Genomic DNA, 6000 nt, shown 5'->3' with positions numbered 1-6000 from the left:
ATTTGACAGAAAGTGCTCAGGACAAAAGAGTGCTGGATCAGACTGAACCATCAGTGTTATAAAACACCACAGCAGCAAAAACTTCTAAATATACACATTGCCCATTGCCCTAGAGTAAAAAGTATGGATGGCTTTAAAGACAACAAATTAACTAGTCAAGTCACATAATGAAATTTGAGAAAGCAAAAGGCTGCCTACAGAGAACTGGGCAGACTGTCAGCCTCACATTCAGAGATCATTCTGAAAAACAGCAAAGATTGAATCTGCCTGATACAAAGTATTTCATTAATTCACAAGGTAAACGAGAAAAAGAACATCTTGGCTCTATATAATATACTAGCACCTCACATTTTATGTCTACAAAAGGAAGATTTAATATTGAAGTGATCAAATCATACAGGCAGCCTTTCCATTGCATGCACAGTGAATCTTAAAAGGGGAACTGCAAGTGATCCTGCTAGGGCGTCCACCTCCGCAGGGTCTTCTCCTGGCCCTGCAGTGCAGACCTCGTTCTGCCACAGGTCTCCAGGAGAGAGCTGCCAGCTCTCACCAGCTCCACTGGGCTGGTGCTCCTACCACCTCTAGCCCATCTCTCTCAGACTCCTCTGGGCACTTTCCGAAGCATCAGTGTTGTGAGAAAAGAGAGGAAAAACAAGGACCTCATAAATGAAGCTATCCACATCTTTCTGCTCTGAACCAATCTTCGCATCAGTGCTTAGAGGTCTGATACAACCAGAGCAAGATATACTTCAGCAACTCATTCTAATAAAATATTTCTAATTCCTGGCTGTAATCAGGCTTATCTCACTGACTGAAATTAGCTCTTTCCACTGAGGTGACTGAGCTGCATGTGCTCCTTTTGGCACCACACTCCATTCCTGACTTCAGGCGATAGCCTTCACTGGCTGTCCTCAGCCACCTCTAAATACCTCATGCGACTCTTGCGGGCTTTGCAATCTACCACAACCTTATGTATTTTCTACTTAAGGTGTAGATCGGTATGAATTCTTAGGAGCATAAAATAAAAAAGTAGGACTATAAATTAATCAACATTTCTTTATTGCAACCCAGTGTAACACATTTATCTAGTGCAGTTATTTCTGATTAGTACAGCTCTGCTGTAAATTTGCTACAAATTACATACTACATTGCCACCTAGTGAAAAAATTTGGAAATTCAGCTAAAATAATGGAGTATACAGCAGGATTTTTATGATACAGGTATCCTGAAAATTCACATCTCTGGCTCCCTTGTGACAGTTATGTGGTGTGTAAGCAGGTGTTCACTGGCTATCCTAATCCTTGTGCCTGTGTGCGTGTTTGTGCATGTGTACATTGCCCTGCCTAATCATGATGCACATGTATATAATTATGAGTCTATTTGCAATATACGCACATTGATGGATGCAAGTTTTACCCTCTAAAATATATATATGCTGCCACCAATGTCAAGGAAGAATAGAAACCTTACGTGGTGCTGCCTGTCATGCTTGTCATCAAACCACCTAAGCCTAGGTGACATTAAGGCTGATTTGTTCAGAGTGACGAGGCAGTCCAAATTCTGCCTAGATAAAAAGGTAGCACTCATCAGACTGTGCTGGTTTACTAGGACTCTGCTACCAACAAGCTGGCCTACCAGAAGATTTGCCATGGTTTCTAAGATAGAGTGTGGGGATAAAAGATCTGTGGTGGAGCTCCTGGACTGACAAATTGCAAGTGATATCTTGACAACCACCATATGAGCTTTTAAGTTTAAGGACTGACATGGGACATGGCAATGCCAGACAAGAGTAGACAAGATGAAAATGTGCTGATCAGAGATTACGAAGGCATAAGGCAGTGCTGTACGGAAAACTTTTGAATGTACTCAATCACCCTGAGTGTCAACAGAGTTGTTTCAGATATCTTCCTCACCACCACTCTCCACCAAGCAGGCAAGGTCATGACCTGAGAAGTTTAAGGACTAGTTTGTCATTATTTTTTCCAGCGGGAAACATCCAGTTCCTAAGCAAAAAATGACAAGATGAATTACATGACAGGGATTGCCTGCTTAGAAAACTCTGGATCATTACAGAGAAAGGCTAATTTAACGCTATAGCTGTTGGCGTATTTTGTGTGTCTATATAGAAGGATACATCTATACAAAAATACAATTCCTAATAAACATGGAACAAGTGTAAATTATTAATGGCATATATATCAGCCCGGATTTTTTTTCTAGTATTGCTGAGTTTGTAATTAGGATTCACATTACTGGAGTAGTAAAAAGCAAAGTATGCTTCCCTAGCAGCTGGAAATGGAAGAATCTCCTTGCAATGATGTCCTTCATTTTAAGTGGTAACACACAGGCATTAGGGTGCAATTAAGTGGTAACCTATAATTTATAATTTTTTGGCCTCAAAGTCTGTTTTCTTGCATGCATGTATACATTTACAATCTTTATTGCCCTCTAGAACAGTAGTGGACAACAGAGCCAAATGCAGCTGATCCAGCTGTGTACCTAATTATTAAGTCATTTGCTGATCAAAGGTCATTCTCAGTGGTATACTTCCTCAGTTGGGTTCATTCTTGTTAGTATAAAATAATCAGAATGCACTCAAATACATACAGTGTATGGAGCCATATGCTACTTATGTTTCACAAGTTAAACAATGAAAAAATGCTGCTTGAAAGTCCACACACATATCTTACGATGTCGAATGGAGAGGAAGTTCCATGTCCCATCTGGTTTTCAAGGGAATTTTGTTATATCTTTTAGATACATTTTTTCAGCTTCTGGGTATTATGTTTATTACCCAGATTGATTTGTAATCTGTTTTTCTCCTTGACTGAAACCTGTTTTTATGAGGGAGACACTGAAATAACATGGTCTTTCATCTGCTAGTTCTTAGAGACTGTAGATAGAATCAGAATTTCATACTGTCTGTAGACTAGCAGGAGTCTCTATTTGCTACTTCAAAACCAAATATGTGCAAAGTTAATGAATGTAAGTTCTTTAAACACAAGAAGCAGAGGCATTGCTTATAACTAATGCTTGTATTGTTCTGGGAGTAAATACTAGTCAAAGAAGACACTTTTGTTGGAATCTTTTAATGAACAAAAAATAATTGCAGAACAAAACACGCCAAACTTTTAAAACTACAGACTTACTCATTACATGTTATCTGATCTATTTAATACCTGATTAATATTCCAGATTATATATCAAATTGCTGAACAGACTTAGTCTCTATGTATTTTTACATACTTACATAGACACAGATGTGTCACAGACCATATGACACACATCACTATGGGGAAATTACAGAAAATATGGAGTGATAAAGCGTCTTTGTTCCCAGAATGGTTCTACTGATTAAAATCGCTCCCAAGTGGTATATTACTTAGCCATGATCATATTTCCAACTAAAGGATTACTGAAATTAACAAGTGTTAGAAGAGTTTTCCAAACAAATAATGAGATGTATTTTTTTTCTCAAAGCCTCTAAGTAGTTTCATCTCAAATAATATTTGGTGGGGTAAGCCTTTTAGATTAAATTTCATTAAATAATGTGTGCCACTTATGGATTAAGTCAAAACTTCAAATTCACTATTCATGGGAAATTCTTACAATTTGAGATGAAAATTAACAAAATAAATGATATGGAAACATTAGCTACATTTTGTTCAATTTGTTATAACACAAGGCAAGGGCAACTCCTCACGATTCCCTCCTCCTCCTCCTCCCTGCTGCCATATTCCCAGTAACTTGTGGTTTGATGAAAGTTCATTAAATGGGTACGTTTTCAAAAACATCTTAGTTGTCATATGGGTCTTTTTCTGAATCTCCAGCTAGAGCCAGGTACCACATGGTTATCCACACTATAGCTCAACAGATATCCCCCAAGATACACAGCTGTCCTTCATACATATGACCACAAAGAACACGTGGTAGAATATATAATACAACTAATATATTTGGATAAATAGGGGCAAAGCTGTTAACATGGTTCTTTTCAATAAGAAATGTGCAGTTCTTATGGACATATATATATTTTAAGTGAAAATTCTGGCAGATTCTCTTTAAACCCAAATCCAAAAGCATTACTTATCTTTAGAAGCTTGATAATTTTTATCGAGTCATAATAAAGACATCTGGTACCAGAGCAGCTCAAAATTGGGACTTATTTGGATGGAGGTCTGTACAGTAACACCATAGTTGCAGTATGACATTATACAGCTTTTCATCAAGTCTTACAGCACCTTTAAGTAAAGTCTAAGTGATTTTATTGCTATAGTGATTGACAAGATTGTGAAATTTCAAATTTTGGAGCAAAAGATTTGCTTCTAAATAAAGAGTAGCTAGAAGGCTATTGGGAAAATGAACAGACAATAAAGGCACTGGCCTTGGCCAATTTTAGCAATTTTAGCTTAGTGATGTTTTCGTTTAATATTTTAGAAAAACATTTTTCTGAAAAGCTGTACATTAAGGTTTTTTATGAAAGTCAAGACAATGTAAAGATGACCACAGACTATCCTAAATGAATTCAGTAATTGCTGTCTTGCACACCATTACATCTGTTGTTACAGACTAAGGGAGCCCCAGGTCAGAAGGTCAGACGTGTTCGTTTCTTCTCAAATGACCACCTAAGTTAGCTAGCCGCCTCCCTGCACAGCATACAGCTCCAGGCAATTGCCCTGTGTGCCTCGCAGGTGAACTAGTTCTGCTGATGAGGGAGCAGTCATTTACCAGATACTCCTCCAGTGAAGCCAATGGGACCACCCACAGCAGTAAGGGTCTGAAAGGTCAGTTTGACTATTATTTATTCACAATCCAAATTCATATTTATGCTACAAAAGCAAGGTAGCCTCCCCTTTCAATGTGACTCTACAGTCTAAATCTGAAAAGTAGTTGTAAAATCACAGCCCTGGAGAGAAGAAAACATAGGAAGGGACATATTTTATTGAGATTTATCTAGGGTATGTGATGAGTCTAACTCACATTATTCCAAAAGTGAATATCAAAGATGACAGCAAATGCATGAAACAACTCCTTTCTCTCAAGTAAAAGCTTCTAGGATTTGAGAAACATTTACATAGAATGAAAACACACAACATCTGAAGCAAAATTCCGCTCTTGTTTCAATCTACGCAGTCTCCTTTGCATTCTGTGGTGTTGCAATGGTGTGACCAGGAGAGGTTGAGATTATTATACTCAAATAATCAGACTAAATCCTCACAAAGTAAATTCAGACTCACACCTGCTGCTTAACCATTGGCTTGACCCCTTGTTTCTAGGCATCATATCCTATGATTTAATCAGCACAGAAGGTCAATTTCTGGCACAAAATGAACTTAAAAATGTAGTGGTAGCTCATAACTTTGTATTTCTGTGCTTTGTATCTCAGCCATTTCATCTTAAAATATAGTTGATAAAATGCTAGCAAGAGGGTTTTTGTTCGAGATTGCAGTTTGTCAGTCTGAAGCCAAAAAAGATGTATTTCCCACTTAATAACCCCTGTGGTTAGTATCAGAGTCCAGTGGAATTTGCAAAGGACAGTAATTGAATGGTTGGTACATTGCTGAAATAGATTCTCAAAACGACTTTGACCTGATTTGTACGCTTCTTCAGTGGTTTAGAAATGCTGCAGAGCTGTGGATACATCCAGTTCAGACATCATGGAGTAGGAACTAGCTCTTTACTACTTCTCAGCCCTATTCTTGAAACCTGTATTCAAAGTTTTTGAACCACCTCTACACTGAACACTATGGGGCTCTGATAGCTCAGCAAGCTTTGAGTGGATGAACGTGAGTACGAGACACAGAAGCCAGTATAAAACAAGGGGGGTGGTTTGCACAGACTATCCACGCACGGCGAAACACAGAATGGCATTCCTGGCTCCTAACAAAGACTACAGACAAAACAACTTAGGCAGAGCACTATGCACAGACATCACACAATTTTCTTTTCAAAATCAGGGCTTGCACGCTGTATATTACCTCCCAAAGCAATTATTCATTG

Source organism: Balearica regulorum, chromosome 4, assembly GCF_011004875.1.
Source record: "Balearica regulorum gibbericeps isolate bBalReg1 chromosome 4, bBalReg1.pri, whole genome shotgun sequence".
NCBI lineage: Eukaryota > Metazoa > Chordata > Aves > Gruiformes > Gruidae > Balearica > Balearica regulorum.
This window is presented reverse-complemented; position numbering follows the sequence as displayed.